The sequence below is a fragment of the Panthera tigris genome, chromosome X (assembly GCF_018350195.1).
Source record: "Panthera tigris isolate Pti1 chromosome X, P.tigris_Pti1_mat1.1, whole genome shotgun sequence".
Lineage (NCBI taxonomy): Eukaryota > Metazoa > Chordata > Mammalia > Carnivora > Felidae > Panthera > Panthera tigris.
Window position 1 is genome coordinate 101,216,522 of NC_056677.1, and position 22,721 is coordinate 101,239,242.

Consider the following 22,721-nt stretch of genomic DNA (forward strand, 5'->3'; position numbering starts at 1 on the left):
TTCCACAAACTCGCTTTGCCATTTTGCCATTTGAGAGAGGGAAGCAAGTGAATGTGATATCCTTCCCCATCACAGGAAAAACGTCAAGCTTATATATCCTAATGACCCTGGATCCATAGTGACATCTTTTTGTTCAAAGGAAAGCACGCTTTTTCTGAGCGTTTGCTTCTAAGGATGGAATATAAAATGGAATATGAGACTGTGAGTGTAAATCAGGCTTTTTCTTGAGCTCAGTTTGAATTCTGTCAATATGTATGACAATTCCTTTAACTTTCTATTTTGAAATCATTTTAGAATTACAGAAAAGTTGCAAGAATAATACGGGATTTTCGCATTTATCCCTCACTCAACTTTTCTCTAATAGTAACAACTCACAGAATTATTGATAGGGAGACATCTGTTATAAGATGGCAGGCAGGACTGATAGGGAAATTCCAGTCCCTGACCGAAGACTCCCCTTCCAGGCTCTTCTTCCGACCCTGCTTGCCCAGGCACCAAATTACTACTAATGCGGAATGTGGAAGTGACAGACTATAAATTGTTCCCTCTGCTTACGCTTGGAGTGCGGACCTCTGGAGAGTGATCTCCTCTGAGCCCACCGGTGTGAAATAAACCTCCTGCCTTCCGAGATCTCCGGATGCCACTTGGTTCTTGTGCCGGGTGATCCAGACCAAGTTCCGTAACATTCAAACAATAATGTAAGCCAGGATATCAGCATTGGCGCAATACACAAAAATAATACTTCACGGTAAACGGCTGACCTTACTTAAATTTCACCAGTTTCACTCCTAGCGTTCATTTTGTTCCTGGGTCCAGTCCAGGATCCCACATTACATATAGTTGTGTGTCTCATTAATTTCCTTCTGTCTGTGGCATTTCTCCATTTTAATATATTTTTAAATGTTTATTTTGAGAGAGAGAGAGAGAGAGAGAGAATGGGGGAGGGGCAGACAGAGAGAGGGAGAGTGAATCCCAAGCAGGCTCCACACTGTCAGCGGAGAGCCTGACTCTAAGGCTCGATCCCGTGAACTGAGATCATGACCTGAGCAGAAATCAAGAGGCAGATGCTCAACTGACTGAGTCACCCAGGCATCCCAGCATGTCCCCATTTTAAAGAAGAAAATAAAGTCTGTTGGCAGTGATGATGTTAAAATGCAAGATAGATGTAAGAACATACAGATGAACTGCCTCCCTCCCTTCTTTTTTTCCCTTGCCAGCAAAAGTTAAATATTAGCTTTATTTTTATTTGCTATATAACTGAAGTAAAAAATAAGTTATGATTTTTATTTTAAAGTAAGTAAAAAATGCAACTGATAGTTTTAAAGGGTTTAAAAGCTTCAAATAATCTTGTAATAATCTCACAATTGATTTTACTATGCAGGAAAGAATTTAACCTTGCCCGAAAAGAGGTCTGACTTTTGTTCTTGGCTTCTGAGAGGTTATCTCTAAGCCCTTGGAGTGTCATGCTTGATAAGAGTGTCTTCACCTGCCTGGGCAATATGTGTGACAATTTTGACATGAATCCCAGGCACTTTCTTTCATTCTCTTGAACCCCAAAGTTATGTCTGCACTACCTGGGGGAGAGTTTCCTTTCATAGAAACCACTACTCAAAGAAGTGCCCATTGCTGAGTGGCATCAGTTACCATTGCAAAACTAGAACTTTACCAGACTAAGATATCCAGAGAGTGGGTCAAGTTTCCTTTTACTTTGCAGGTAAGAAATATTTCCCTCTGGAGTAAAAAACACCAAGGGGGCTCGGCTTTTACAAAATGCTATAACACTGCATATGCTTCTCACTTGAAGTGCAGAAAACTTCTGTTGTGTAAAATTTTAAATGTTTATTTATTTTGAGAGAGAGAGAGAGAGAGACAGGGGTGGAGGGTGGGGGAGAGAGAGAGAGCTGGAGCCAGGGAGAGGGAGAGAGAGAGGAAGAAGAGAAAGAATCCCAAACAGGATCTGCACTGTCAGCTCAGAGCCCGACGTGGGGCTCTATCTCACAAACGGTGAGACCATGACTTGAGACGAAATCAAGAGTCAGATGCTTAGGGGCACCTGGGTGGCTCAGTCGGTTGAGCGTCCAGCTTCAGCTCAGGCCATGATCTCACGGGTTTGTGGGTTCCAGCCCCATGTAGGGCTCTGTGCTGACAGCTCAGAGGATAGAGCCTGCTTCGTATTCTGTGTCTCCCTCTCTCTCTGCCCCTCCCTTCTCACGCTTTCTCTCTCTCTCTCTCAAAAATAAATAAACATTAAAAAGAATTAAGAGTCAGATGCTTAACTAAGTGAGCCACCAGGTGCCCCCAAAACTTTTGAATAGTATCTATTTATATAACATTTTTGAAATGACAAAATTTAAGAAATGGAGGACAGCCCGGACTTCAAGCTGTATTACAAAGCTGTAATCATCGAGACAGTATGGTACTGGCACAAGAACACTCAGATCAGTGGAACAGAATAGAGAACCCAGAAATGGACCCACAAACATATGGCCAACTAATCTTTGACAAAGCAGGGAAGAATATCCAATGGAATAAAGACAGTCTCTTCAGCAAGTGGTGCTGGGAAAACTGGACAGCGACATGCAGAAGAACGAACCTGGACCAATTTCTTTCACCATACACAAAAATAAACTCAAAATGGATGAAAGACCTAAACGTAAGACAGGAAGCCATCAAAATCCTCCAGGAGAAAGCAGGCAAAAACCTCTTTGACCTTGGCCGCAGCAACTTCTTACTCAACACATCTCCGGAGGCAAGGGAAACAAAGGCAAAAATGAACTATTGGGACCTCATCAAAATAGAAATCTGCACAGCGAAGGAAACGATCAGCAAAACTAAAAGGTAACCGACATAATGGGAGAAGATATTTGCAAATGACATATCAGATAAAGAGTTAGTATCCAAAATCTATAAAGAACTTATACAACTCAACACCCAAAAAAAACAAATAATCCAGTGAAGAAATGGGCAAAAGACATGAATAGACACTTCTCCAAAGAAGACATCCAGATGGCCAACTGACACATGAAAAATGCTCCACATCACTCATCATCAGGGAAATACAAATCAAAACCACAATGAGATACCACCTTACACCTGTCAGAATGGCAAACATTAACAACTCAGGCAACGACAGATGTTGGTGAGGATGTGGAGAAAGAGGATCTCTTTTGCATTGTTGGTGGGAATGCAAACTGGTGCAGCCACTCTGGAAAACAGTATGGAGGGTCCTCAAAACATTAAAAATAAAACTACCTTACGACCCAGCAATTGCACTACTAGGAATTTACCCAAGGGATACAAACTAAAAATAGAACTACCCTACGAGCCAGCAATTGCACTACTAGGTACTTATCCAAGGGACACAGGTGTGCTGTTTCGAAGGGGCACATGCACCCTAATGTTTATAGCAACACTATCAACAATAGCCAACGTGTGGAAAGAGCCCAAATGTCCATTGATGGGTGAATGGATAAAGAAGACGTGGTATATACATCCAATGGAGTATTACTCGGCAATCCAAAAGAATGAAATCTTGCCATTTGAAACTATGTGGATGGAACTAGAGGGTATTATGCTAAGTGAAATTAGTCAGAGAAAGACAAATATCATATGACTTCACTCAAAGGAGGACGTTAAGAGACAAAACAGATGAACATAAGGGAAAGGAAACAAAAAGAATATAAAAACAGGAAGGGGGACAAAACAGAAGAGACTCCTAAATATGGAGAACAAACTGAGGGTCATGGGAGGGGTTGTGGGAGGAGGGATGGGCTAAATGGGTAAGGGGCACTAAGGAATCTACTTCTGAAATTATTGTTGCACTATATGCTAACTAACCTGGATGTAAATTAAAAAAATAAAAATTTTTAAAAAGAAAAGAAATGAAGGACAGCTTAGTGGTTGTCAAGGATTGGGGAGGGGAAGGCAGAGGGAGATAGGTATGGTTACAAAAGAGCAATGGAGGAATCCTTGTGGTGTTAGAACTATTCCGTGCCTTTTTTTTTTTTAAGTTTTATTTATTTAAGTAATCTCTACACCTAACGTGGTACTCAGACTCATGATCCTGAGATCAAGAGTTGCACACTCCTCTGACTGAGCCAACAAGGCACCCTGGAACTGTTCTGTATCTTGACTGTGCTGGTAGATGCATGAATCTACATGGGTGATAACATTGTGTATAATTTTTTTTTAATACTTAAAAAAATTGTTTTAAGTTAATTCTGCTCCCAACGTTGGGGCTTGAACTCACAACCCTGAGACTGAGTTGCATGATCCACTGACTGAGCCAGCCAGGCACCTCCAAATTGTATATAAATTAATATACACATGCACATGTGTATGCATGCGTGCACACACAGACACACACACACACACACACACACACACATTAGTACAATTAAAACTGGGGAAGTCTGAATAAGACCAGTGAATTGTATCAATGTCAATGTTCTGGTTGTGATATAATGCCGTAGAGGCCAAGGGCAGGCTGCCCCAAGATAGGCCCCTTTGGTATGAAGGTTATTTTGAATTAAAAGCAATATAAAAACCCAACAGATTCGGGAAAAGCTCTTTACCTCCCCCCAACTGCCTACTAGCTGTACCAGGAAGAGAGCTATTACAAGAGATTCTTCTTTACCTAAGAAGCTTACCTGTATAACAGGGCAACTTTGTTTTCCAGACATCTCTTCTCACCTTCCTGTTAATGGTCTTCCTCCCATTTGTATACCCAGATCCTACCCCTCTCCTTAGCCCAGAATGTCATTTAAACCTCATGTTGCCTGTATCTGAAATTTCATGCCTGCGTGGACTCCCCATATATACAAAGCTAAATTTAATTTTCTCCTGTTAAATTGTCCCATGTCAATGTGATTTTTGGTCCACCTAGGACCTTGAAGGGAAGCGCAAATTTCTTCCTTCCCAGCAATACTACAGTTTTGCAAGATGTTACTGATGAGGGATGGAAGCAGAAAAATGTTCACCTTTACCCCAGAAGGCTGACCTATAGCCTGCATAGTTTTAATAAGGATCAAATACATGCTAGTTGCTGCATTCTATAAGGGTTTCATTACTGCCTGTATATCTCACTGATGGTTGATTTCAAAATGAATGATAAGCACCAGAGAAATCTTATGAAAGTAGTTTTACAAGTAGAAATTTGATGAAGACTTTTATGACCTGCCTACACGTGCCCTCCTTCTTGAGCACTAAGCATATAACCACCAACTTCATACATCAAGGTGGAGCACTTTCTGCCCAAGGGTTCCGCCCCTGTGCTACTCAAATAAAATTACTAAGTTGCACCACACAATGTCTCAAGAATTCTTTCCTGACCATTGTACTCAACAACCGCCCAACATTACCACTGGGGGAACCCAGGCAAAGTGTACAAGGGATCTCTCTTATTATTTGTTTACAATTACAGGAAAACCTCGGTTTGCGAGCCATAATTCATTCCAGAAACATGCTTGTAATCCAAAGCACTTGTATATCACAGCGAATTTCAAGAACCATTGGCTCAGTTGTGATCATGTGACATTCGGCATCACATACTACTCGTATTGCAAGACATCGCTCGTTTATCAAGTTACATTTATTAGAAATGCTTGCTATCTTGTGGAACACTCACAGAACAGGTTACTTGCAATCCAAGGTTTTACTGTATTTTTATGAATAAGGGTAGGGAAATCATACTGATATTTAGACAGAAATTTACCTTAACCCAGGTGCCATCACTGTAAAATGATTGGTTCAGATTTCTTTTGAGAAATGAATAAATCTTATAAAGGTGACATCTTCATATTAAGACTATCAAGTGACAGCAAATGTTGTAGATCCAGGCTTGTTTTGTAAATGAAGAAATATTAAGTCTAGGTTTTGAATATATATATTCGAGGGGCACCTGAGTGGCTCAGTTGGTTGAGCGTCTGACTCTTGGTTTCAGCTCAGGTCATGATCTCTCGGTTCGTGGGATTGAGCCCTCGGTTGGGCTCTGGGCTGACAACACAGAGCCTGCTTGGGATTCTCCCTCTCCTCTCTCTCCGCCCCTCCCCCCACTCGTGCGTGTTCTCTCAAATTAAATAAATAAACTTGAATATATATTTGAACCAAAGAGGTAGCAGTAGATAGGACCAAAGTGAGAAAGACTCCAGTTGATTTACTCTGTTAGATAATTATTATGTTGAGGGAATAAAAGAGGAAAAACCAGCTCAGCCCATCTGTTTGAGTATGAAAACCTTCTTCAATTAAATTATTCTGTGGGAGTCAATAATGAGGTAATTCAGATAGCATCAAACTAACAAATACCTTGATATAGAACTGAAAAGAATTCTGGGTCAAAGTCAAATCTCTGCCTCCTTTCCTATTGGTGTAATACGCAAAACTAGGTGTGGCTGAACAATAACAGATAATGCATATACTGAAAGTCCAACCACTGTGCAGATATTCCTGGCAAATTACAGCATTCTTTCAAACAACATCCTGAAGGCTCAACAGGATGATATTTTCCATCCTCAGAAAGACTTGAAGGATATCATCCAAGCAAGGAGGAAAATAATTTCCTGCAGGCTGAGTTAGGGATCTCAGTGCCAGTGTGGAATAGGAGAGAGCTCATAACAGAGCAGACACAGGGTCAAGATCACCGTGTTGGGGAAAACATGGTGAGAGAGGGACATGCTTCTCTCCTAGAGGTTTTCAAAGACACGTGGGCAAAGTGGAACTGACAGCTAGGTACACTATAAAAGAACTAAAGGGCTACACAGTAGTTTCTAGGGAGCCAGAAGAAAGACTGGGTGAAAGGAATTGAAAAAACAATGACTGAAAGCAAAAATGGGAAAAAGAAGCAATGAAAACCTGATGGAGAGGCTGCAAGTGTTAGCACAGAACTGATTCCAAGATCTCCGAATGGCTGAGAAATTATACATGAATGAAAAATGTATAAAACATACAGCCAGTGCTAGGCTGTAAGAAGAAAATGAAAGGAAAATAATTAATAGGAATTTTAAAAGTGAGGATTTCAGAAACGTATTACATAGGAGATGGAAAGGGAGTCTGACTATATGTAATTCGGCTTTTTTGGAGGAAAGTTTACATTGACATTCAAGTATCCCGGGTGGTCTCTAACCCAAGCTGGTAGCATCAGGCCAATCACAGTTTCATGGCTGCTTAAAAGCTTACAGTGTATTATTTCAGAAACAAATAAAGGGTCTTGGTGGTAATTCTTTCTGTAAATGCAATATTGTCTTAGATAATAATGATTATTTTTTTTTAAGTTCATTTATTTTGAAAGAGAGAGAGAGAGCACAGCGAGTGGGGGAGGGGCAGAGAGAGAGGGAGAGAGAGAGAATCCCAAGCAGGCTCCACACTGTCAGCGCAGAGCCCGATGTGGGACTCAAACCCACAAACCGTGAGATCATGACCTGAGCTGAAATGAAGAGTCAGACGCTTAACCGACTAAGCCACCAAGGCACTCTTAATAATTATTATATGGAAGCCTCTTCTTCCTCTCTGGGGCTAAGCATGCTGTATTATAATTTTCTACTGCTTATCAATTTCGCCAGACAGATTATAAACTTCTAGAAGGTAAAAACCATGGCTTACTTTTTCTGAATCCCAAGTATCTGGGATATGCTAGGAATTCAATAAATGGTTGCTTCCTTAATAAATGAACAGCAGGGGCGCCTGGGTGGCTCAGTCGGTTAAGCGGCCGACTTCGGCTCAGGTCATGATCTCGTGGTCCATGAGTTCGAGCCCCGCGTCGGGCTCTGTGCTGACAGTTCAGAGCCTGGAGCCTACTTCCGATTCTGTGTCCACCTCTCTCTGACCCTCCCCCGTTCATACTCTGTCCTCTCTCTGTCTCAAAAATAAATAAACGTTAAAAAAAATTTTAATAAATGAACAGCAAAGAAAACTTAAGAAAAATGAAAGGGGGATGCTTGGCTGGTTCAGTTGGTGGAGCATGAGACTCTTGATCTCAGGATTGTGAGTTCAAGGCCCAAGTTGGGTGTAGAAATTACTTTAAAAATAAATTAAAATTAAAATTAAAATTAAAAAAAAAGCAGTGCACCTGGCTGGCTCAGATGGTGGAGCATGCAACTCTTGATCTCAGGGTCCTGAGTTCGAGCCCCATGTTGGGTGAGGAGCCTACTTAAGAAAGAAAGAAAGAAAGAAAGAAAGAAAGAAAGAAAGAAAGAAAGGAAGAAAGAAGAAAGATGAAAGGCAACACTAACCTACCCACTGGTCACCAGCTAAATTCTGACCGTGCTTCTTAGTAATCTTTACATGAAGGCATTGAAGGAAACTAGATGGTGACCTAATCATTTCTTTGAGGAAGTTTGGGAGAAACGGTTCACAAAGCAACAAGGAATAATACCGGAGAAACACAATTCCTGTATGACATTCTAAGATGTGATGTAGTCATAGTTCAGCAGTAAATTACAAGTGGTAACACCTTTTCCTTCTAGACTTAGATTCAGCTTCCCCTTTTCATTACCCACTCCCTGCGGCGCACCTTCTGTTTTGTTTTTCTTTAACGTTTATTTATTTTTGAAAGAGCACTAGCAGGGGAGAGGCGTGGGGCGCGGGGAGGGACAGAGGATCTGAAGCGGGCTCTGCACTGACAGCGGCTAACCCGATGCGGGGCTCGAACCCACAAACCGCGAGATCATGGCCTGAGCCTAAGTCAGACCTCAACCGACTGAGCCACCCAGGCGGGCCTCCCTTTTTTTAAAACCACAAAATACCATTTGTCTTTCCTGAGATAGGCTGTGTCCCTTCAGTCCTCTGTGCCTTGGTTCGTAATATGCCCTCTGCCTGGAAAAGTTCTTTCCTCCATTATCTTCCTAAAGAATTCTTATTCGTCTTTCTAATTGCCAAGTCCCTCTCATTTACCTATTGCTGCATAACAAACTCCCCCCAAACTGAGTGGCTTTCAACAACTTTATTTATTATTTCCTGAATCTGTGGGTTGTCTGGGCAGGTCTGCTGGTCTTGCCTGGGCTCCCTCCTGTGCCTGCAGTCAGCTGGTGGGTCATGGGGGGCTGGGGTCAGCTGGGACACTGTCACACCTGTCCTCTCTCCATGTGGTCTCTCCTCCTCCAGGGCCTCTCTCTCCACACAGCCTCCTCCCAACAGGATAGCCTAGACTTTTTGCCATAGTAACTGGGTTCCAAGAGCAAAAGCAGACACTGCTAGTTCTCTTAAGACCTGCCTAGGATCAGAAATCCCAGAATGTCATTTCTGCTGCATTTTATTGGTCAAAGCAAATTCCGAAGTCAGCCCAGATTCAAGGGGAGGGGAAATAGAGTGCACTTCTTGACAGGAGGAGCTACAGAATCACACTGCAAAGGGACAGGAAACAAGGAGAGGCATCATTCATTGGGAGCCATTTTTAACAATCATACAGCTGAAATGTCACTTCTTTGTTCCTTATTTGTGATACACACGCAGAGACCAAGAATGAGAGAGAGAGAGGGAGAGGGAGAGGGAGAGGGAGAGAACCATCACATTATCTCATGGACATGATCTCATTCTTGTGTCTATGTCTTTTTTTTTTTTAACATTTATTTATTTTTGAGAGAGAGAGAGAGAATGGGGGAGGGGCAGAGATAGAGGGAGACACAGAATGCGAAGCAGGCTCCAGGCTCTGAGCTGTCAGCACAGAGCCTGATGCGGGGCTCGAACCCACGAACTGTGAAATTATGACCTGAGCTAAAGTCAGATGCTCAACTAACCATATAGGCACCCCTCTGTGTCTATGTCTGTTCCCCTTACTATACTGTGGCAGACTCCTGACGCACTTGAAGGAGGCAGGGGGTTAGGAAACCAGTCTGAAAGAATACCTTTTAGTAATCGGATTTGGGGGAAGCTATACCGGCAAGATGCAGTTGGAAATATAGTTTAGGACTAGATTGTGGAGGCCCTTGAATGTCATGCTAAGGAATTTAGATTCTATCTTGCTAGCACTCAAAACCGAAGTCAAGAACATCTCTCCCCTGACTGCTTCTCCTATATTTCCTATCCTAGTGAATGGCAGAAGTGGAGACTCGTCTTCTACTCACCTCATCCAAATGGCCTCCAAGTGCTGCTTATCACAATTCTTAAATATCTCTTGACTGGGCCATACTCCATCTACACCGCCATACCATTAGCCCAGGGTCTGCCTCATCATCTCTCCTCTGACCTAACGTCACAGCCTGTTAACAGGTTTCCGTGATACTAGTCTCACCCCATTGTCTGTCCTCCACACTTCCACCAAAGTCATCTGCAGATGTTAGCCTCTTTATCACAAACCTTCATGGATTTCTATCACTCTCGAGATAGAGTTCAGTCTTTAGCACTGATTACAAGGGCCCTCCGTGATTTGGCCCCTGCCTAATCTCCCTCTACTCCCCCTCCACCCCCCCACCCCCGCCGCCCTTTATATATTAGCAATCCAAACTTCTTGTAGCTTCTCAATCCATTCCATGCCTCCTTAGGTCTTGGTGCCTTTGCCCATGCTAGACTCTGTGTCAAAAAACGTTGCCCTCTTCTCTTGCCCTCTACCCCCCTGTCATTCTGTATGTATGAGGTGCCTCTCATCTGTCTTGTGATAGCACCTAGTTCTTATTGCTATCATAATAATGATACTTCTTGATCACTCACATACACGAATAACTCAATTCGCATACCGACCGCATGAAGGCAATCCTTACCGTGGCAGCTAGTACGTGACAGAGTTGGGATTTGAATCCAAGTGCCTGGCTCAAGGACCTACTATTGAAATCACTGTACTACTTTCCTGCTCAGGCAGAGCACACATCACACTGTATGGTAACTGTCAATTTGCCTGTAGGTCTCCCCCCATCTACTGTGAGTTTCTCGAGAATAGCAATTGTGTCACATTCATCTTTTTATCCTCAGAACCTAAAATAATGCCTGTCACATAATGGGCACTCTATAAATGTGCACTGAATGGATGGATGGACGAATGAATGAATGAATGACTCCTGAAACTTATGAATGATTCTTCTTACTCTGTTGTTTTAGCCATTTTTTAAAGATAAAAATGCCTACCGAACTAGACACATACTTTGATAAAGACCCAAATTATATTAAGGAAAAGAACAGAGGACTGCTCATAGGTGATAAATATTCTGTTTACTGATGTTCTGTCAACAGTTTAAAAAATGCATGCAAAATCGTTTTATTAAGTAAAAACATACAACAGTGGAATGAAAAAGGCACTAGATAACAGCAAGAGTTTAATTCTTCCTTCAACTCCTCCCCATTAAGGTAAGAAACGAAATGAAGTCCACTATTAAGGTAATCCAGAGAGGGACACAAAGGCTGTCCAAAAAAGATATGTTTGACTAGAATGAAGATATTCATGATACATAGAAGTATAATGAAATGATACACTGGAAGGTGGCTTAGTTGTGGAAAGCGCATGTATTTTGCATCCTAATAAACCTGTGTTTGAATCCAGGCCCTGACGCTCCTTGGGCAAGTCACTTAAACTCTGAACCTCGGTTTTCCCATCTGTAAGTTGGGGGTGATAATATCTATCTTAGAGGGATGTTATGAGATGTACAGATAAGGTGCCATGCCTAGTCCAGTGCTTGATGTAGAATAGGTTGTCGATAAATGGTAGTTTTACTTAGTACTTACTTGGTTCTTTATATATCTCAAAGTGCTTTCATACGTATTGTCACAGAGTGAGTTAGGGATAGAGAAAGAAAATGTCATGAAAAGCTGCAGTGTACTATGGAAAAAGCACAGGGCTTGGAAACCATGAGACCCAGGACTGAATCCTGGCCTGACCATTTCGGAGCTTTGTGACCTAGGGCAAACTCCCTTAACCTCTCTGAACCTCGGTTTCCATATCTATAAAATAGGGGTGACAGTACCTAGTTACAAAATAAGGGAGTTTGTTCACCTATACCCAGGCCTGGATATAAATAAACCAATAAAATCAGGGGCACCTGGGTGACTCAGTGTCCAACCTGGGCTCAGGTCATGATCTCATGGTTCTTCGTGAGTTCGAGCCCCGAAATGGGCTCGCCATTGTCAGTGCAGAGCCCGCTTAGGTCCTCTGTCCCCCTCTCTTTCTACACCTCCCCTGCTCAGGCTCTCTTTCTCTCAAAAATAAAAACATTTAAAAAAACAATAAAATCAATCAGCATTTCATTTGTGAGCTCTGAAAATTCATACTTTATTTATTTTTTTAAAGTTTATTTTTGAGAGAGACAGAGACAGAATGCAAGTGGGTTAGGGGCAGAGAGAGAGGGAGACAGAATCCAAAGTAAGCTCCAGGCTCTGAGCTCAGTACAGAGTCCGACATGGGGCTAGAACTCACGAGCTGTGAGATCATGACCTGAACTGAAGTCGGAGGCTTAACTGACTGAGCCACCCAGGTGCCCCTGAAAATTCATACTTTATAGTTATGAACGATAATGAAATTTAAAAGTCACAAGCATCAGAAGACATAAATAATCTAGTGCAGTCCTAAAGACTTTGAGAAGACATTCTTGTAAAAAGAATACGAAGTAACATGGAAAACAAGAAGAATCTACCTTCTTATACTTGAAGTGGCTTCAGTAGTATCTGGATACTGAAAACAGGGTGTCTCAGTGGGTGCACCAGCAAAATGCAGGCCCTGCATCTGCAGAAGTGAGTTCTGGACTCTGAATTACGGTGATTTCCTCCAAAGGATAGCCACCCAGCAAAGCCCGTTTTGGATGAAGAGCTGATCCCCTGCCACATTATCTCTATCGCAAGTCTCTCTATCAAAAAGCAACTGTTGACAAGATTGCACACAAACCAAACAGACTAGCTTAAAACTTTGGAACCAGTTTTCATTAAACTAGTTCTTTGCCCTTGAAAGAATTATATACAATTGCACTTCTAGGTAGAGAAACATCCCCACGTGTGCACAAAGATATTTACTATACAACTGTTGTTAGTAGGGGCGCCTGGGTGGCTCAATCGGTTGTGCCTCCAACCTCTGCTCAGGTCATGATCTCACGATTGGTGAGTTCGAGCCCCATGTCCGGCTGTGTGCTGACAGCTCAGAGCCTGGAGCCTGCTCCAGATTCTGTGTCTCCCTCTCTCTCTCTGCCCCTTCCCCACTCGCATTCTGTCTCTCCCTCTCAGAAAATGAATAAACATTTTTTAAAAATTTAAAAAAGAACTGTCATTAACAGTAACAAATAGAAAACAATCTCCGTCTCCATCAATACAAGAATGACTAAATAAGGGGCGCCTGGGTGGCTCAGTCAGTTAAATGTCCGACTTCGGCTCAGGTCATGATCTCATGGTTCATGGGTTCGAGCCTCGCGTCGGGCTCTGTGCTGACAGCTCAGAGCCTGGAGCCTGCTTCGGATTCTGTGTTTCTCCCTTTTTCTGTCTCTCCCCCACTCACATTCTGTCTCTTTCTCTCTCTCAAAAATAAATTTAAAAATAAAAAAAAGAATGACTAAATAAAATGTAGCTGATTCAATGGAACACTATACGGTAGTTAAAAGTCACGAATTAGTGCATGTATCAACAGGGATAAATCTTAAAAACACAATGTTGAATGAAAACCACAAGTCACAAAAGGATATGTATAGCATGATACCTTTTATGTAACATACTACACTACTATTTATTTTTGTACCTATTTAGGTAAAAGTATTTAAAAGATTTATCTGGAAGGGGACACGTGGGTGGCTCAGTTGGTTAAGCGTCTGACTCTTGATTTCAGCTCGGGTCATGATCTCACGGTTCGAGAGATGCAGCCTTGCATCCGGCTCTCTGTCGACAGCGCGGAGACAGCTTGAGATTCTCTTTACCTCTCTCTCTGCCCCTCTCCTGCTCGTGCTCTCTCTCTCAAAATAAATAAATAAACATTAAAAAAAAGAAAAGATCTATCTGGAAGAATGCTCATCAAACTAAAAAATGTTTCTCTATGGGAAGAAGGGAGAGGGACAAGTTGGGAAAGTGGCCAAGGGGAGGGTCTGTGATGGTTAATTTTATGTGTCAACTTGACTAGACCACAGGGTTCCCAGATGTTTGGACAAACATTCTCGAGGTGTCTGTGCGAATGTTTTGGAATGAAATTAACATTTTAGTCAGGAGACTGAGTCCGGCAGATTGCCTTCCCCAATGTGGGTGGGCCTCATCCAATCAATTGAAGGCCTGACTAGAACAGAAAGGCCGACTCTTCCTCCTGCTTGATTGCTTAAGCTGCTTAAACTGAAACATTAGTTCTTGGCTCTCGAGGCTGTCAGCTCTCCCGAGTCTCCAGCTTGCCAACTACAGATCTTGGGACTTCTCAGCCATAATTGTGCTGAGCCAATTATTTATTTATTATTTACTTACTTATTTTTAAACAAGATTTTTTTAATGCTTATTTCTGAGAGTGAGAAAGTGCAAGTGGGGAGGGGCAGATAGAGAGAGGGGGACAGAGGATCAGAAGAGGGCTCTGTGCTGTTAGCAGAGAGCCTGATGCCCGGCTCGAACTCACGAACCACGAGATCATGACCTGAGCTGAAGTCGGATGCTCCACAGACCTAGGAGCCCTGTGCTGAGCCAATTCTTAATGATCAGTCTCTCTCCCTATCTATATATCTATGTATCTATGTATCTATCTATCTATCATCTATCTATCTATCTCTCCACATATACATATACATAGTTATAGGTATAGGTATATGTATAGATATATAGATATCCCGTAAGTTCTGTTTCTCTGGAGAACCCTAATACAGAGATTTTAGCTTTATCCTTTTTAATGTTCTGGTTTTTTTGAAAGGAGAATGGATTCATGTGTTATATTTATTAACTTTATCTTCAAAGAACCAAAGTGTGTCAAGCCTGTCTTTTTATTCCCAGTTCACAGATAATGAAACTGAAAGGTTAAATGATTGCCTCAGTCTTTCTCCTTAGCTCCACATACACAATTCGAAGGGAAATTGCAAAGGCAAATGCAGCATTATAAAAGAAAAGTACCTAGAGCTCCTTGTTAGGACATAGAAATTAAAGGTATCATTTTTGATTTTTCCTTCTCACCTTCTTTTCTCAGATCTTCTACACCAAAGGGGTGAAGTCACACACATGGAGAAAGAGAGAGGAGGCAACAAATGTCTCATAAACACGGTAATTAACTCTATGTTACTTTCAAGATTTGAGGATGTGCCAAAAGTTGACCCCCAGAGTGTGGAGTGAATACTGCTTTGGAAATCATCGAGAATCAGTGCTTCAGAAACATAATTTACAGGCACAGTAGCTAGACAGCAAGATTTGCAGTGGAAAATTCCTCTCACTCCCAGGTTAAAGGATGGGGATAATTCTCCATCCTTTCTGGACAGGAAAAATGTGCTTGGAAATATGTAAGAGGAAGGCAGAAAAAAGTTTAAAGGGGGGAATCTACATGAATATTTATATGATCCTGAACTCTCTTGACTATTTGTAGGGAAAGATATATTGACATGAAATCTACTTGGAGGATTTTCTATTTTACTTAAAAGGGGAAAATAGCCATAAAACTGTTTCTTTCTCTTGTCAACAGCAGTAGAAACCCCCTTTCCACCAAATGAAGTAAAGGCTACTGTGTCTTAGATTTTGGGAGGTCTTGCGTAACTACTTGGATGTCTGTAAACAGGAAAATAGAATAGTCCCCCTTCTCTGCCACATCCCAAATCAATGGTTTGACCTTTAAATTAAAAATGTTGTATTAGTTGTTACAGAAGCAAAATGCCCTATTATCCAAATAGAATCACATGTTTTTTCAAACTTGGTCATTTAAAAAAAATTTTTCTTAATGTTTATTTATTTTTGAGAGAGACACAGAGAGTGTGAGTGGGGGAGGGGCAGAGAGAGAAGGAGACACAGAATCTGAAAGACGCTCCAGGCTCCCTGCTGGCAGCGCAGAGCCTGACGTGGGGCTCCAATCCACGAACTGAGAGATCACGACCTGAGCCGAAGCCGGAAGCTAAACCAACTGAGCCACCCAGGCACCTGTCAAACCTGGTCATTTATCAGAATACTTCCGAAACCTGATTTCAGAATTCTTCCTTTCCCTTGATTGAATAGAACCTTTTTAAACCATATAATTTAAAGGTATAAAAGAACAGCATTGCATTTAAGGAATTCCAAAATGGTTATGTGGACTTCTGGCTTGAACTTGGACATGATCTCTCAAGAGACTGCATATGTGGTACTTATATGATGTATGCTAGTGCTATTGTATTGAGAAGTTTTCATTCCTTTATCTGTAGAATCTAATGTTTTTAGAGTGTATCACTGAGCTTTTATGAAATACCCAAATGCATTTTAACTGAAATGAAAAAGGGTATCCGAATTTCACAGAATCTTTATTTATTTTGTATTATTTGAGATCCAAGACAAATAGTCTGGCTTTATAGTATTTCATTTCTTTTATTTATTTATTTATTATTTTTTAACATAATCATTGGTCTTTTTTTTTTTTAATTTATTTATTTTGAGAGACAGAGACAGCGTGAGTGAGGGAGGGGCGGAGAGAGAGAGGGGGAGAGAGAGAGAGAGAGAGAGAGAGAGAGAGAGAGAGAGAATCCCAAGCAGGCTCTGTGCTGCCAATGCAGAGCCAACATGGGGCTTGAAGTCATGAAACCATGAGATCATGACCTGAGCCGGAGTCAAGGGTCAGAGGCTTAACTGACTGAGTGCTGCCAATGCAGAGCCAACATGGGGCTTGAAGTCATGAAACCATGAGATCATGACCTGAGCCGGAGTCAAGGGTCAGAGGCTTAACTGACTGAGCCACCCAGGTGCCCTCATTTCTTCTTTTTGAAACTTCTTTTTTAAAGTAATCTCTAGGTGGGGTTCAAACTCACGACCCTGAGATCAAGAGATGCATGCTCTTCCTACTGAGCCAGCTAGGCGCCCTATAACTTCTGTTTTTAAAATTATGGAATGTTTTACATATACAGAAAAATATAGAGAATGATATTATAAACTCCCATCTGCCTGCTGCCCGGGTTGTCAAATCTTAAGTTTCCCATATTTACTGAAGATCCTTTTTTAAAAAAAGAAAGAAAAGAAATACGACTTTACAGATACAGTTGAAATTTCCTGCCTCCATTTATTTCCCATCTCCCTTTCTCATAAGTAGCCACAATCATGGATTTGGTGACTTTCTTTTTTTTTTCTTAAAATTTTTTTAAATCTTTATTTATTTTTGAAAGAGTGAGAGAGAGACAGAGTGAGAGCAGGGGAGGAACAGAGAGAGAGGGAGACACAGAATCCGAAGCAGGCTCCAGGCTCCGAGCTGTCAGCACAGAACCGGACTTGGGGCTTGAACCCACCAACCGTGAGCTCATGACCTGAGCCAAAGTCGGACACTTAACCGACTGAGCCACCCAGGTGCCGCTTGGTGACTTTCATTTCCATGCACCTTTTCGTATTTTTATCACATGGGTGTATATCTATAAATGTATAGAACATTGTTTTGCCTATTTTAAACTTTATTAAATGGCATCATACAATCAGTAGTAGAGGCAGTATAATGCAATGAATAAGAGCACCAAGGGGCGCCTGGGTGGCTCCGTAGGTTGAGCGTCCGACTTCGGCTCAGGTCATGATCTCACGGTTGGTGAGTTTGAGCCCGCCTCGGGCTCTGTGCTGACAGCTCAGAGTCTGGAGCCTGCTTCGGATTCTGTGTCTCCCTCTCTCTCTGCTCCTTCCCCGCTCATGGTCTGTCTCTCTCTCTCTCCTTCAAAAGTAAAAAAAAATAAAAATAAAATTTCAAAAAAAGAAAAAAAAGAGCACCAATATTGGAGCCAGAGGTGCTCTGGAATTTCTGCTGTACATGTTACTAGTTGTGTGACCTCGGAGAAATTACTTAATCTCTCTGTGCCTCATTTTTCTCATCTATAAAATGGAAATTCATAAAAAATATTTAACTTATAAGGTTGTTTTAAGGATTAAATGAGTTGATACGTGTAACACTTAGAACATAATAAACTAAGCATGTTAGCCATTACTCTGCACCTTGATTTTTTTTTACCTAACATTTTTCAGATTCACCCATGTTGATTCATGTAGCATTAGTTCATTTCCACTACTACAAAGTATTGTCATATGAACATATTGCAATATATCTCCTCTTCTGTGATACACACGTAGGTCGATTCCATTAGCAAAAATGCTGCAATGAGCATTCTTGTAGATGTTTTTTGTGCGCATATATACAAGAGTTTCTCTAGAGTTCTTCATCTTTAACTTTCTTTTTTTTTTAAGTTTTTATTTTTTTAGTAATCTCTACACCCAACATGGGGCTCAAACTCATGACCCCAAGATCAAGAACTCTTCTGAGTGAGCCAGCCAGGCACCCCTCATCTTTAACTTTCTAGAAAGATACATTTTTAGAAAATATGGCTTTGATTTCTTTTTCACAGGCAAAGGAACAATGTGTCTCATCCATTTCAATGTCTCCAAAATCAATAGTCATATTGTACACCTGAAACTAATATAACAGTGTATATTAATTACACTTGAATAAAATATATGTATAGATTTAAAAAACCAGTAGTCTTTGTGACTTTCTAACCATTTGCAGCTGCCCTGTTGAGCATCAAAATCACAGTCTGGTTAAAGTGATGATGTCATGACAGCAAATACTGGTCTTATTGGTTTTTTTCATTGCCTTTTAATTTTCACACACTGCAATCTGCAAACTGAAAGTGTAGAACCTGACCTCCAATCAAAGAGCATGCCATTTCTTATGCTTTGTATAAAATCCGATTTTTTCATGCAAAGTGATTGATCATTGTACTTGAAAGGTCATTATACTTCAAAGGTTTTTGAGGTCTGTGTCACAACAGTTGTAACTAATGAATGTCTTTTCAAACTCCATTTTGTTATTTCTTCTTGGGAAGAGACTGAATTGGTCAAGTGGGTGTTATATTGGTCTTAACTTGCTGAATGGTAGGCTGTAAACCTTAAGAATGTTTCGACAACTCATAAAGGGATAAAGACCCCAGTTGAAATGTCTCTGATGATTGGGATCTTAGACTGCTAACCTCATTAAGTTTCATCTGGTAGTCCCTTTGAAAATTCATTCAAATTTTATCCTTTTCTCATCCTGAAGATTGTAGGGAAGTGTTATTTTTTTTTTAAAAATAGGGACAACTTCCTTTTTTTTTTTTTCAAACAACTTCTGATAGCCATTATTTCTTGCATTTTCTTGTGCCAGTAATTGATATGCTTCTCTTTTAAGAATATCTAAATGGCTATAATGTTTTGCCTTGTGAAGTGACTTTAAATGGATTCTCAAAGTGTTCTATAAACCGTATTTAAATCTGAAAGAATAAAACCTCAGTAGAGATTCCAAAGCTGATCTCATTTTATGATTTGGCTCCTAGACATTTGGATGTCCCACCCTCTGTGAAACAAGCCGTCTACTTTCATTGTTGGTAGCCAGCTCTTCATTTACAGCTCTAAGAAAATATGTCAGGTTTTATGGCTTCGTAAATAAATCTAAAAGCATCTTTGAAAAAAAGAAAAAGTCTGTGTGAAAGGCATTCCAAACTAATGGATATATCAAATGTCTATTGAGCACCAAGTTTGACTTATCTACTGTGCTGGATAGATGTCCCTATTCTCAAAATGAGTAAGCACACTAAGTTTGGCCAGCAAGTAGAAGGCTATGATCCAGTATCTAAAAGTGGTCTGGAAAGTGTGTTCCCAGTGGTGTAGAGAAATAGCCTAGGGTTTGGAGAATGAGAGGACTGGGGTGTTGCTCCTAGCTCTGTCACTGGACCCTGTGTTATACTGAGGACATTGATCTCTTGACTCTTCAGTTCCTCCTCTGAAAAATGAAGGAGTCAGTCTGGATGCTCTTCTACGTATCTTCTAGACAACTCTATGAACTGTAAGGAAGGGACCAATGTGGAATGTAGTATTCAAGAGAGACATTATGGAGAACACGAAGCTTCACAAAGTCCTGTGAAGGATTCAGATGCTTGGGAGGCAGTGTTCGGGCATAACTAAATCGGTTTTTACTGCTAGATGTGATTGCTTTTAGTTTACAGTGTACAATAAATAATTGCAAAACTAGAATAATGTACATATTTACCTACTTTCCTGGGTAGATATGTTTGAAATGTATTTTCAGATGATTAGAGGATGGCATATGAAAATATATTATCATTACTATAATTGTTGAGATTTAACATCATTAGGTTTTTTGAATGTATCAACTCAGGTTAAAAGGAAAATAGAATTAAATTAATTCTATCAATTATAACACACAAAAAAGTCATGACTCTGGACATTATCTTTGACTTTGATCCATGGCAAATACGTTTTAACAACTGGCTCTCCGTGGGGGAAAAATAGCCCTGATCTCTCGCATTTGCTGATTTGCATGGCGTAAATGCCCTCACCGTGTCTGATTTCAAGATCCCAATGTGAGGTCACGAACTGAAGTCGGGAAGACATGTGCACACTCAGCTCTTGTGAGCCAGTGCTAGCAGGCTCTAGCACACCACCATAGTATGTAACATGGATATAAGGAATATATTTACCTTTCTTTCTGACCCATTTGAGTATAAGTTGCTGACACAATGCCCCTTTTACCCTTACATAGTGCAGTGTGTATCTCTCAAGAATAAAGACATCTTGTGGCACCTCTTCACCTCCATCGGTGAAGCATGCAACTCTTGATCTTGGGGTTGTGAGTTTGAGCCCCACATTGGGTGTGGAGATTACTTAAAAAGAAAAAAAAAATGAAGACAACCTCCCAATAACTACAGTATAATTATCAAAATCGGTAAATTAATATTGTTACAATATTATTATATAATCTAAATAGATCTTATTCAAATTTTGCCAGTTGTCCCAATAATACCCATTATAGTTTAAAAAAAGGGTGTGGTCCATCTAATCCAGGGTTGTCTACATTTTGGGGATAAGATGTATTTTTTCAGAAGTTTCTCCTTCCACTTTGCAATTCTCCCTTCATCTTTTCTTCATACCTCTTAATCTTTCCACGAGGAGTTCTAGCATTAATTTCTAGTGTCTAACATTAGAAGTGCTATCAACATATAACAACAGTAAACTTGCTACCAATGATACACATCAAGTGCTTACAGTGGTTCTGGTGTTTGAATTTTACTTAATGTTGGTAGTTAGTAATAACAAATGCACTTAAATTCAAGGAATAGTCTTTGTTGTTATTAATGGTAGTGTCCTTCCTAGTCATTAATATGGTCTTAGCTTTATGAGCCTGCATGCGTGCCAATAAAAGAGTCTTAAAAAAGAGACAGTCTTATTGGAGGTCCTGGGCAATGCTAATTTTAACCAAATGACTTCCAGCTATATATGGAAATAGGTAAAAAATATATTTATTTTGGGGGCACCTGGGTGTCTCAGTCGGTTAAGCCTCCGACTTTTGGTTTCAGCTCAGGCCATGATCTCACGGTTCATGAGTTCGAGTCCCGAGTTGTGCTCTGTGCTGACCACGTGGAGCCTGCTAGGGTTCTCTGTCTCTCCCTCTCTCTGCCTCCTCCCACCCCCTGCCTCTCTCTTTTCTCTCTCAAAAATAAACATTTAAAAGAACTTTAAAAAATATTTATTCTTGGGTGCGTGTCTGTTATTCTGCTAACAAGAATGCTTCTGCTTACAGTACTATTTCTATAAAAAGTAGTATCCACCAAGGAGTTCCACAGAACAACAAACAAAATGAATAATGTAATCAATTAATGTGTATAGGTTTATTTTTTTATTAAAAATTTTTAAAAAAAATTTTAATGTGTATTTTTGAGAGAGAGAGAGAGAGACAGAGTATGATTGGGGGAGGGGCAGAGAGAGAGAGGGAGACACAGAATCCGAAGCAGGCTCCAGGCTCCAAGCTGTCAGCACAGAGCCCTATGCGGGGCTGGAACCCATGAACCCTGAGATCATGACCTGAGCCGAAGCTCAACCAACTGAGCCACGCAGGCGCCCCTTAAAACATTTTTTAATGTTTATTTTTGAGAGAGAGAGACAGAGACAGAGACAGACAGAGCTTGAGTGGGGGAGGGGCAGAGAGAGGGAGACACAGAATCTGAAGCAGGCTCCAGGCTCTAAACTGTCAGCACTGAGCAGGACGTGGGGCTCAAACCCACGAACCGAACCGTGAGATTATGACCTGAGCCGAAGTCAGTCGCTTAACCAAATGAGCCACCGAGGTGCCCCAAATGTGTATAGGTTTCAACTGATAAATGTCTCTGGAACATATTGAAAAATCCTGCATCACAACAGGGCCTTTAAAATAATCCATAGGTCTGAAGTGATAGGTTTGCGTGTGCCTTGATGTCTTTTCTGTTGTTGTTTTTTAAATGCTGGCACTCAAAAAATAATGCAAATGTCATCTGTCTGCACAACAAATCCTATGACATGTTTAACTACTTAATACAAATAACTAGGACCAGTGCCAGCATTAAGTGATGAAAGAATTAGCTGCTGATAGGAATGGATTATTTTGGCTAGTATTTCTCAAATGATTGAAGCAGAAGGCAGAAGGTCGTTTTTTCCTTGAAATTTCCAGATATTCAGACTAAATTTCTACTTTGCTTCCATGGAGATCTGGACATTCAGTGAAAGCTATGTCTTTATATGCAAAAAAAAAAAAAAAAGTTGAATGGATGATCAAATAAAGACAAAACAAAGACGTTCACTGTAATTACCTTCTTTCAGGCCAAAAAGCAGCACATGTGCCCTGTCTAAACCCTGAATACATT

General features: G+C 40.8%; 1 protein-coding gene across 1 annotated transcript in view; it reads left to right on the forward strand.

The window, feature by feature from the left end:
• LOC102957920 (X-linked inhibitor of apoptosis) overlaps positions 1 to 22,721 on the forward strand; it is an 86,976-nt gene that overhangs the window by 58,098 nt on the left and 6,157 nt on the right. Inside the window, exon 9 of the transcript XR_006213363.1 lies at positions 15,041 to 15,114. The gene's annotated coding sequence lies outside the window, so the exon portion shown is untranslated. The remainder of the gene's footprint in view (positions 1 to 15,040; positions 15,115 to 22,721) is intronic.